Source organism: Podarcis raffonei, chromosome 8 (assembly GCF_027172205.1).
Source record: "Podarcis raffonei isolate rPodRaf1 chromosome 8, rPodRaf1.pri, whole genome shotgun sequence".
NCBI lineage: Eukaryota > Metazoa > Chordata > Lepidosauria > Squamata > Lacertidae > Podarcis > Podarcis raffonei.
The window spans coordinates 13,781,631-13,794,365 of record NC_070609.1 but is presented as its reverse complement, the minus strand read 5'-3'; positions in this window follow the sequence as shown (position 1 = coordinate 13,794,365).

Sequence of the window (12,735 nt, the reverse complement as noted above, 5' to 3'; positions counted from 1 at the left end):
GACATTGTCCTACAGTCCAACAGTATTCTTCCCAAAGCCTGGTAAACAGTAACTAGGCTTTAAGAAGGAGCCCTCATTCCCCAGGAGCTGCTTTCATGGCTCATCTCTGCTGGCAGGGAGAAATCAGGACACCCTGGAGTCAAGGCACAGCCAATGACAGCTTACTGAATTCTGTGGCCATCCTGGCCAAATCGGGACTGTTGAGGGGTATTCATTCAAATCAGCTTGAAAATCACTTTGCCTCCAAGGTGAATGTACTCTTCAGCTGTAGGGAGAATATTAGAACATTTACAACTCAAAATGGTCATAGTTGGAGGCCATAGGATTGGCGAAAAAGTCCATTGCCTTTTAAATATTACTTTTTGTATGTTGTTGTTTTAAAAAGGCTAAGATACATGAACATACAAAAATTGTTAGGCCCAGCCTGTCTCTTCTACCACCTGTTCTAACTCTTTTATCATTTCATTTAGTTGAGAGATGTGTCCTCTTATATTGGGGTTAGACGATATAACCATGCATTCAAAAACTGTCAAACCTCTGCTTGCCTTCTGTTTTACATTAAAAACAAAACTCTGATGCTTTATATCAGGAAATACCATACTTCCCCATTCCAAACTATTGATTTGAAAGATACACATTTTAGAACCAACTTTTTATTTCACACAACCCTTTATATTTATCATAATAAGCATAATGACACACTATAATACAGCCCTCTTTTCTCTGTGTCCTGCATCCCATTTCCCTCCATCAACAGCAAAAAAGGAAGAGACACGGATCCTGAGGCCTGACTCTCACCACTAGGCTTCCAACTCCCTGTGCACCCCAATGCTGTGAATTCTTGAATTCACAAGGAGGAGATTTATGCTGAACGATAATTACCCATCAATGTGAGGTTGGTGTGAGATATGTAAAGCATTATAATATTTATTTCAATTGGAAAAGAGTTTGAGGCAGGGGAGATAAAGGGAAGTGCCAGGTAAACCAAAACTCCAAAATATACTTTGAAGAAGTTGCAATACAAAACCAGACAGACTTATCTGGGAGTAAGACCCATTGAAATCAGTGACACTTACATCAAGGAAGAGAGATATAGAATTGCATTGTAATCCCTTTGAAATAAATGGTTACAACTTCCACCAATAGGGCATAGGAGTTTGCTGAAATCCCTATGCCGCCTCCAATCCTTCCAGCCAAATATATGTATTGGTGAGGGATGGAGTGGAAACTTGAGAAGCACATTTGGCTATCAAGGAAGGAGTTGCATTGCTCAGAAGGCCTAACATAAATAATGAAGCAAAGAGAAGGATACCCCAAGATAGACAGCTTAGTGATGAATGTCCTCTGTGCCTTCTGTGCTGTGTATGGTTAAAAATACCGTATTTTTCGCTCTATAAGACGCACCAGACCACAAGACGCACCTAGTTTTTGGAGGAGTAAACAAGAAAAAAAGTATTCTGAATCTCAGAAGCCAGAACAGCAAGAGGGATCGCTGTGCAGTGAAAGCAGCAATGCCTCTTGCTGTTCTGGCTTCTGGGATAGCTGCACAGCCTGCATTCGCTCCATAAGACACACACACATTTCCCCTTACTTTTTAGGAGGGAAAAAGTGAGTCTTATAGAGCAAAAAATACGGTGCCTTGGTTGGCGGTATAGCGGGAAATGAGGATATTGCTCTGTGTCCAAGAGCAGTGGAAAGAGAAGAAGGAAATAGGCAAAAAGCTGTCCCTCACCCATTTAAACACAAGGTGAACATGCTGGATCAGGACAATCACCCATCTAGTCCAGCATCCCAACTGATCCCTGTGGAAAGCCTGCAAGCTAGACAAGACTGCAACAATATTCTGTCCATCAAAAATCCCCAGCACCAATTATTCAGAAGCAGAACTTCTTTTGACAGGGGAAGTAGAACGTAGCCATTGTGGGAAAACATGCCCTCTCTGAATTAATCTAATCCTTTTTTTAAGTCATCTGAGTTGCTGGCCACACTGCAGTCTATTAGAGTTGCCATATTTTGGCATATCTCTCTTGCCATATCTCTCAGTTACTGGCACATTCAACTCTTGAGGTCTCACTTTGTCCCTTTTATGCTTTGGAAACCATAGCTGAGACAGCAGGATCGTTATACTGGTTAAAACCTCCATTGCATCCACATGTACCCATAGCCCATTTCATTCTTTCGAGCATGCTTGAATGGATCTAATATCCTGTGTTTTACTGAAGTAGCATCTCCACCCCCATCATTCAGTCCAGACACTGAGATCTAGCTCTAAGGGAATCCTCACTTCTCTGAGAAGTGAGGTTAGAGGGAGCTAGGCAGAGGGCCTTCTTGGTACTGGTGCCCACATTGTGCAATGACCTCCCCTCAGATGTCATGAAGATAAGTAACTATCAGACCTTTAGAAAACGTCTGAAGGCAGCCCTGTATAGGGAGGTTTCTAATGTTTGATGTTTTATTATGTTTCTGTATATGCTTGAAGGTGCTCAGAGTGGCTAGGGTGACCCAGTCAGATGGGTGGGGTAAAAATAATAAAAATATTATTAGTATTAGGATCTCATTTTGTAGCTGGCTTCTGGGCTTTGCCTTTGCCTATTTGGCTCTCAATTGCTTTCTTGAGTGTCTTCACTATTTAAATTGTAAATGATCTATATTGAAAAACAAATCTGAGAAATGTCTATCAACAACTAATAAAATCATAGACAATTCCAACAGTGAGTTTTGAATTTCAGTATTTCCTTCCTTATCTTTGTGGTGAACAAACAACACCCATTCCCGGACCTCACTGAACCATTTGTTCCCACGTGTTGCCTGCGACATGAGTTGATGGCCTATAAATTCCTCCAGGTAAGCCTCTACCTGCATCAATTCCCTTGTTGATCCACCTCTGCTCTGAGTCTCCTAATCTTTCTAGAATGATGGAGGCACTCCTGAGCGCATGTCTCCTCTTGGCCATGATTTCTCCAGGTAAGTTGGGAAACATTTAATGATCTTTAGTGGACAGTGAGGAGAATTTGCTGCTTGGGAGGGGAGGGAAGTTAGGGGTACAGATCAACACCATAGAAAGCAAGGACTGATGGGTTACCAAGAGAAAGTAGGGGAGAATTAAGTCAAGAGTATTTCTTGTGATGTCATACATATAAATGATGCCATACAGATATAGAATGAAATATCCCACTCTAACATGGAAGCTGCATTTCAACAATACACACAAAATAGTGGATCTCTCTCTCTCTGTGTGTGTGTTTATAGATATGTGTGTGTATGTCCACACAGACACACAGTTTGGCAATTAAAAAAGAGGCAGAAACAACGTACTATTACAAATATTGTATCTGATGGAAAATCTGTGAAAAACCCTGCAGATATAAGAAAATGTTTTCAGAAATATTTCAAACAGCTGTATAAAAAAGTAAGGAAGATAAAGATAAAATTGAGCAATTTCTTAAAGCAAATGAAATGCAAAAAATACCCAAGCATAAAAGGTTCCTACTTAATGCTATGATTACAAGACAGGAGGTTGAGATAGCAATAAATGAGATAGCTAGGTAAAGCCCCAGGACCATATGGTCTTTCTGCAAAATATTATAAAATTTGGAAAGATTGGTTAATTCAGCCATTAGTAGATGTGTGCAATAAAATTTTAAGAGGGGACAAAGCACCCAAAACCTGGAAAGATGCTTTTATAACCCTGATTCCAAAACCAGATCAAGATAGATCCGATGTAAAAAATTACAGACCGATCTCATTACTTAATGTGGGCAATAATTTTTTTGCAAATATATTGGCTAACAGATTGAAAAAGGTTCTAACAGGTTATATTCATAAGGACAAGGCAGGCTTCTTGCCAGGGAGACATATGAAAGATAATATTAGGAATATAATTGATGTATTAGAAAGGTTGGAAGTGAAAAGAAATTGTAAAGAAATGTTAATGTTTATAGATGCTGAAAAGGCCTTTGACAATGTTTCCTGGTTATTTATGGGGAAAAAAATCTGGAAAGAATAGAGGTTGGACAGGAATTTTTAAACGGTATTAATGCGATCTATTTTGAACAAAAAGCAAAAATTATAGTTAATAATGTGGTATCAGAAGAAATAAGAATTGAGAAAGGAACCAGGCAAGGGTGCCCACTTTCCCCTCTGCTATTTATTTCAGTTCTGGAGGTTCTGCTAAATATGTTAAGGAAAGAGGAGGAGATATAAGGCATTGTAGTAGGTGTCGGGATCTCCACTCAGCCAAGCAGATAAAGCTCATCTTCCTCTGAGTCCTTCGGAATCGCCCTCCTGACAAATAATTAATGACCTGAGCCTTTGATGAGGCTTCCAGGCACTTTCCATTCAGCAGAGAATCCAGCACAGGGAAGTGATGAGATTTATGGCTATACGCTATGCTTTATTTCTAAGCTACGCAGACAGCAAAAAAATCCTCTCTCTATGAGAGCAGAGAGCAACAGAACAAAGGAACAAAGGAAACAGGAAACCACTAACATCACATCCTGTCTCCCATGAGACTTCCAATAGCCTGGACTGTCTCTGGAATGTAAACAGAGCCCTGTGACTCCAAGCAGCTGCTCAGTAGCAAACAGAAACTAATGGTAGGATCCAAGCAATATAAATTAAAAGCCTTTGCTGATGACTTGGTGTTAACTTTACAGGACCCAGAAACCAGTGCAATAAAAAACACTGGAATTGATACAGGAGTTCGGGCAGGTAGCAGGATTCAAACTAAATAAGAGCAAAACCAAAGTTTTGGAGGGGAAATTATATAATGAGGAAATAAAAATTCTCTTAGAAAAGATAGGCCTTTCTTACTGATATTCTTCGTCAGTAATTAAAATGAATGTCCTACCCAGAATGTTATTCTTGTTCCAATCAATCCCAGTGATGAGAGGATTAAAACTATTTAAGGATTGGCAGAAGACACTAGCAAGATTTGTCTGGCAGGGCAAGAGGCCAAGAATAAAAATGAAGATTCCTGGTTGATAAAAAAGAAAGAGGGGGCTTTGCTCTCCCAGACATGAAGATATACTATGAAGCATCATGCTTAACATGGATAAGGGACTGGATAAAATTGGAAAACACAGATCTCCTGGATTTAGAAGGATGTGACAACAGGTACGGGTGGCACTCGTACCTGTGGTATGATAAAGTGAGAGTCCACAGGGTTTTTTTGAATCATATAATCAGGGGACCTTTATATGAAGTATGGGAGAGAAATAAGAGTTTGCTAGAAAGGAAAACCCCTTGGTGGATATCTCCAACAGAAGTATTAAACATAAAAAAACCCAATATGGAAGGGAGGAGAGCCACATATGAAGAGTTTCTTAGAAAAATGGACCAGGGTCTAAAATTAAAGAAGTATGAAGAAATGGAGAATCTACTGACTGGGTGGCTGCAATATCATCAAGTTAATGAGATACTGAAGGAAGACAAAAAGAGGTTGGGATTTGAGGACAAGAAATCAAAATTCCATATAGATATTATAGATGGGAAAGACAAATTACTGTCAAAAACATATGACCTATTCCTGAATTGGTACACTAAGGATGAGGAGGTAAAGGAAGCCATGATCAAATGGGCCATAGATTTTGGTTACAATATTGAATTGGAAGCGTGGCAGGAATTATGGAGTGAGAATTTAAAATTTACGGCGTGCACGGCACTACAAGAGAATTTATGGAAAATGATTTTTAGGTGGCATCTTACGCCGGTAAAACTGGCAAAGATGTACAGAATGAAAAATAAGAAATGTTGGAAATGTGGAAAGGTAGATGGAGATCTCTACCACATGTGGTGAAAATGTGGAAAGGTGAAGGGCTTTTGGGATTTAATTTACAATGACCTTAAAAAAATCTTTAAGTATACCTTTAAAAAAAACCCTGAAGCCTTTCTTTTGGGATTAGTGGGAAAGGAGGTTAAAAAGAAGGATAAGAATTTATTTTTGTATGCCACGACGGCAGCAAGGAGTGTGTGTGTGTGTGTGTGTGTGTGTGTGTGTGTGTGTGTGTGTGTTTATAGATATGTGTGTGTGTGTCCACACAGACACACACACACACACACGGGTAGGTTTTGGAAACGGGGAGGGAGGGATGATTGCAAAGGCAAGAGTTTGCCAGATGAAGATGTTGGGCATGATTTCAAAGTGCAGGGAAAGTGCCAAGAAGGTGAACAATCTTTTCTTTAGTGGGGGAGGGGGAGAAAATATGACAGAATAGTAATTCCATTGGAATGGAGAGTAAAAGTTGCTTAGGAAAGGAAGGGGAAGAAAATAAAGCATGGCCATCGCAGGAAGAAATTAAATACATGTTACAAAGAAAGACACCATCCCCTTGGAACAAATCACATAAACCCAATGGTAAGGATCCAGATTCCCTACTACTACTTGTTGGTTGTGGAAATCTGGGGAGCTGAATTTCAGAGAGCGAGTGTGCTGTTGTGATTTGATTGTCAGACAAGGATCCAGGAGACCAGGGTTTGAATCCCCACGCAGTCACGAAGCTCACCGGGAGATCCTAGACCAGGCACTATCCCTCGGCTTAACCTATCTAACAGGAGCTATTCTGGTTGGTCACCCATTATGGCGGACAGGAGCTCTTTCGATTGAAAGAGCACCGGTGCACTGAAGGCTCGCGAGACTGCCAGAGCATCGCGGTACCCCCCAAAAAACCTCAGATTGAGCATTCTGAGGACCTGACGTTCCTGCAGGTGCCTGGAACGACTCCCCTGCTCCCCAGTAGACTCTTTAAAAGAGCCCCGAGAGCGAGCGGGGTTGGAGATGGAGGCATTTGGGAATAGACTCGCTTTCTTCACTGCACGAAGCTCTGAGTCCGGCGATTGTGAGTGACCAATTCCTCCAAAAATTAATTGGAAAATTGTGAGTAGAAAGGACATAAATTTGGATATTTAATTTGAAAGGAACGGGATTTAAAAATGGAGGTCGATCCCTTCCCTCTGAATAAAAGAGAAAACAGCTATTGTAACCGAAGCCGCGATTTAAAGCACGTCTTTTTAAAAGACTTTCAAGTTGAACTTTTTGATCCCCCTTCTAGTAGGGGGAAGGGGGAGGAGAATTCCTTTACTTAATTAATCCCTACAGAAAAATAGACTGAAAAAGAGTTATCTTTTTTTTCCGGAAGCGCACCACCCGGTGGGGAAGTCTAGGCTCCATTGTGATGTAACAAAGCAACAGGATACTTTCAACTTTCGCTTTCCTCTTTGGGGAAAACAAAGTAACTGCAGCTGCCTGAGCTGTAGAAATATCATTAACAGTATCTTTACCCTCAGAAACAAATTTTAACTGAGACAGTACTATTTGGGGAGCACCATTTGAGAGTAAAAGGGAGGTAAAAAGAAATTTGGGAAAGGAGACATTGCTGACTTTCACACTGAGGCTTGTGGAGGGAATCTGGCTGCCTCCTTATCTCCCCCTTGTGACTGTGACTGACCTTGGACAAAAAATAAAAAGCTATGGATGGGGGAGAGAAAGGAGAAAAGGCAGAGAACAAAGATAAGGAGGGGCTCCAAGTCACCAACTTTTGAAGAGTCTGTGATGGATCCTAAGAAGATGAAAACTGCTCATGTCTGGCTGGGTGGATTGCATCCAACAAAGGGTGCGATCATGGCCATATTTCTAACCGTGAATGTAGATGTCATTTCTCAAAAAACGGGCAACTCAATGGGGTAGCACTGTCTCCTCCTCTTTCCCTGCAGCAATGGCATATGAGGAATGTTTTGACAATTCTTTGGGTGAAGATGCATGGGATCCACTTTGCGCTATTGAGGATGGCCTTTGTTTTGCCCATTTACTCAGAAACGGGTTACGTGAGTACAAAACTTTTCTGTCTTATTAAAACTGAGTCTGTGGGCCTACCATCCCTAGAGTATCTAGGGATGACTTGCATATGTACATTCACGAGAAATGTACGTGTGAATCTTGATCTCATCCTATGTTGAGAAGCAGAAACCATTTTTTTTTAAAAAAAGTGGAGAGATATTTCATGTATTCAGTTGAGTCTTTAAGTGCTGAACCATCAAAGAACTAGAAAAGATACAAGGTGTATATGTGAGTTTATATGTGAACCAAGTGTGTGATTCTGCCTAAAACACTCTGTTGACATATAATGGGCTTGCTGTCTAAGGTGCATCCAGAAGATTTCTCTTGCTGAGGTCCAAGAGATGCTGCCTGGGCACATTCATTGAAGAAAGGGCTCAAACTTCCCACCATTTCTCTTAATCAAATGATCTCACCTCTCCTGTCAAGCCTCTTCTTTGCAAAGAGAATATTTAAAGGACCTATTGGAGGGACCAGAGAAACTTGACCAGAAGAAGCCAAGGCTTCTACGCTCCCATGAGAAGGGAATGAGCCTTCTAAAAACTGAGCTGCTTTTTACAGCTTGTTCCCCTCCCAACGCCTTTCCATCACTGGGGCTGCAAGATGGGATCTTCTAAGAAAGAACCTTAGGATGAACTGTTACATGCCTGAAATGTGTCCCAATATAGGACTGTGATTGATTAATCTCTCTCCGCACTCCCCAAATGTCAAAGTGAGGCTTTAAAAAGTGCCTGGTCTTGTACCACAGTGACAGGCCATAACAGTAAACAAGAATGTAAAATTGCTGGGGCATCATCAGTTAAGTGAATTAACTGACCTGCCATAGTTTGGAAATTTGGGCAAAGAGGCAGTAGCCACAGGTTCTGTGCCAAAGGGATGCTGAGTTTGGGAGCTCTGCAGAAGTGTTCCCCAAACTCCCCCCCCTCAAAAAAAAGACCACTTGCCTGTTGTAGTAATTATAATGTGATGTGCTAAATGCTATGTGGTTTTTAATTCTAACTTTTCTTATATTCCTTTATTTCTTCTTTTGTATTTTACTATTTCCTATGAACTTGACCTGTGAAGTCAACACTCACCACCGCCTTATTAGCCTTATCTTTTTCAGGGTTGCCAGTTCTTCTTACTGTCGTATTCATTCATTTCTTAGATTTCTATAACACCCTTCATCAGAGGATCACAGGGTGCTTTACAATATAAAAACACAAAAATGTAAAACATAGTAACATCTTCTGTCTCTCAAAAATATAGTTTGAGGCAGCTTCTTGAATTTGGCCTCTCAAACAACTCTGCCTTCTCCCATTTATGTGCAAATTTTACTGGAAATATCCTAGAATATTTACATGGTTTTGTTGATTCTTAAAGAAACAACTTGAAGAAATAGCCTGCTAAATTCAGTTGTTGAAATCCCCCCCTTATATCACCCATTTAGCCCCCCAAAATCAGTAAGCAGCATACTGTCCCCAAACTTTGCCCCCAAAGACCACTTGCCTGTTGTAGTAATTATAATGTGAGGTGCAAAAAGCTCTTGGGTTTTTAATTCTTCCTTTATTAATTCCTTTATTTATTTTACTGTATTTTATTACTTCATATGAACTTGCTCTGTGAAGTGAACATTCATGACCCCCATACTAGCCTTATCTTTTTCCAGGGTTGCCAGTTCTTCTTACCATCTCCTTCATTCATTTCTTTAATTTCTACACCACCCTTGCCTCTTAAAAATATAGTACAAGGCAGATTCTTGAGTTGTGCCACTGAATCAACTCAGTGAATATCAGGTATAGATGGATGAACTAACTTTGAGTGCTTACCAGTTTTTGTGTGTAGAAAAACAAGTCTGTCTTCTCCAATTTATGTCCAAATTTCAACAGAAACATCCTCAACTATTTACATGGTTTTGTTAATTCTCAAAGAAACTAAATTCAGTGCTTCCATTCTTTTTCTTAAATCACCCATTAAGCCCCAAAATATGTTAGAAAGCATTATATAGATCTCAATAAGAATCATCTTGATTTTTGTGTGTGGAGATGTAGTTATTTCTTTCCAATTCTCTCTCACAGGTGGCTCTAAAAAAGACAAATTTGTGGTGGGGTGTACGCCAAATTGTACCAAAGAGAATTACAGTTTCACTACAGTAGACGGTTACTTACAGACTATCCGTGAGTGCTGTGCCGATTTTCTCTGCAATGATGAAATACATGATACTGGTAAGTAGCTGCATGCTTTTAGAATTATATATCTGTATATATTCCTAAACATGAATAGCATTGAGGTTTCAAATTTCTTCCTTGGTTGGTTATATAGAAATGACACTGTTCTAGTCCTTGATTCATTTCCCTAGTTTACATGGGAGAGTGTTAGAATCAGCATCACAACCTGTGTTTCAAAGAGAAAGCATGTGTACTGCTCAAAATCATTTATTGGCATCATTTACTGATGATACTTGGGTATGTGGATCACTCTGGATGCATTTTGGGTACTAGAGAGGGGGAAGGAGAGAATAATACATTTTCTCCATGCTCCTTGCTATTCCACTTAGCTCTGGGAGTTGTCCTGCTGGGAAGAACTGGGGAGGAAGTGAGTGGAGCCCTCAGGTGCTGCTGATGGCCCCCCAGCCAGAGAACTACAAAAGCAGCACTGCTGAGAAAAAGGGTGTTGGGATTTTGATGATGGTTTCCTCAGTCAAGGTTTTAAAATGGCCTCCTGCATGGGTTGGATTGTCTGAGTGTACTGCTTGGTGAAAGGAAGGAGTATTAGGGAAGTGGAGTGTACACATGTTTGTACACAAACAAAAGAAAATATGATTATGAAAACCTTTGGTCCATGCATACATCCATCTTCTCCAGTTTCTGTTTAACAATGTCTTTTCAGTCTGGGTGTATCAGAATCATTCATTTCTTTTTCTTACAAAAAGTCCAAGAAAGTTTCCCTAATTGTTCATATTATTAATAAACGTTAACCTTTTTCTTTTATTTTTCTTTTATCTGTATTAATTACCACTAGCATTACTCTGTATTGAATAATACTAAATTCCATAAAATGTCCATATTAAAGTCTCTCAGTTGTGATCACACATTGGGTCAGTATTCAATTTTTGTTTCTCATTATAATTTGTTGGTTCATTTTCCAGCTCTGTATATTGTGTTCCATTTCTTTTTGTTTTTATGATAGCATCCCAAATTTCTCTTCTTGGATCTTCCATTTTCATTTTTTTTCTTCAGCCTTTCCCCATAAAAAGTACCATAACTTTATTGGCTCCGGATTGTATGCAGAATACTTTTTCTCTGCTAGAACTAAAGAAAAGCCAGGACTGAAGTCCCAAAGCTTTGTCCCTTCTTGACTCCATCAGTGTCAAAAGCAGATTATTCTCCCAATCACCATTTGTCATTTTATCTTCTACTTCTCCAAATTCTTGTATGGAAGTCATTTCCATTTCCGCATGACGATCTGCTTCCTTCAATTGAATTATTTCCTGATCCAGTCCTGCCAACTTTTCATCAATTTGGTCTGAAGCCTCTGCACATTCCCCATTTCCATTTCCCACATTAGAGTCCTCTGGCTCATTCTTTTCATCATCCTCTGACTCGTTTTCTTCTTCATCAAATATTGTTCTGATCATTTTTAATTGTTCAGCCATCAATGGTTGAACAATACCAACAGTCACTTCTTGTGCCTTTGGCATAAGAGATACTTTTAATGTTCTAAAACTTATTAGCCACTTAATCCATTTTAATGTTTCCTCACAGAATTGGACTTCCATAACCACAGAATTGAACTTCCATAAGTGTGACTGTGTTATCTTAAAGCAGATTCCTTTCTGCAGATTCCTTTCTCATAGCTAATTATGGCAGTGTCACTTTCATTTTCTCCAGTTCTTTAGTGGCAGAGACCAAAGAAAGACACAAACAAAAAGTATTATGGATTATGGATTTTTTACATACCGGAGTTCCTATCATATGTTTTAATCTTTCTTGTCCACCATAAATCAAGCTTTCTGCTCTACTTTAGACACTTTAAGAATTAGTTTCCTTTCTGTTTTCTCAACAACAGAAAGTGGTACCCACAGATTTTCAATTGTAGATTCACCCCAGCAAATGGAGGGGTGTCTCTCATTACAATGTCATTGTCCAAGAGATGCTTTTAAAAGAGAGGGTGTGATTCTTATAAGGCAATTTTGTGGCATTTGGGCATGATGACCAGCTCATTCTAAACCCTGTCCAAATTGCAAGGCCTAGGCTGTAGAAAAATGACATTGATCCCAACATCTTGGAGCTAACTCCCAGATCATCCTTATGTCCAGAGTGATTTAATAGCCAGTCTATTTGTTTGACTATTATCAAACACCATGTAATTATCTTCTGTCAGGCAGAGCTAGCAGAGAAATAACCACCATGACTCTCTCCAGGAAGTCCTACACTGTTACCTGGTGTTTATGTGTTTGTTTGTGTGTGTGCGTGTGTGTGTGTGTGTGTGTGTACACATGCAGAGACCTGGGGCCTCTTTTAAGTATTAAGTGTATATAAATGTATTACATACAAAATAATAATAGTAATAAATAAAATGCACAAAAACACATTTACACACAAACATACACATATATATTCTTCAATAGGTGACTGTACAGTTTAGAACAACGTAACAAAGAAACAACATAATGTACGTACATAACATTATATACATAAATATATTTAATAGTAATAAGAAATACATGCCACAATGCATAATGGAAGATAAGCAATGCAGAAAAAGCAGCAGTGGCAAATTAGCTACATTGGCAACCCAGCACTATACTTTACAAGTCATCCACTACAATGTACAACTCTTTTTTGCCCATTTCAGTTGCGACTTTAAAATATAACACATATTTTAAAACAGTACCAGTATGAATATTAAGAGAAGAAATGAGA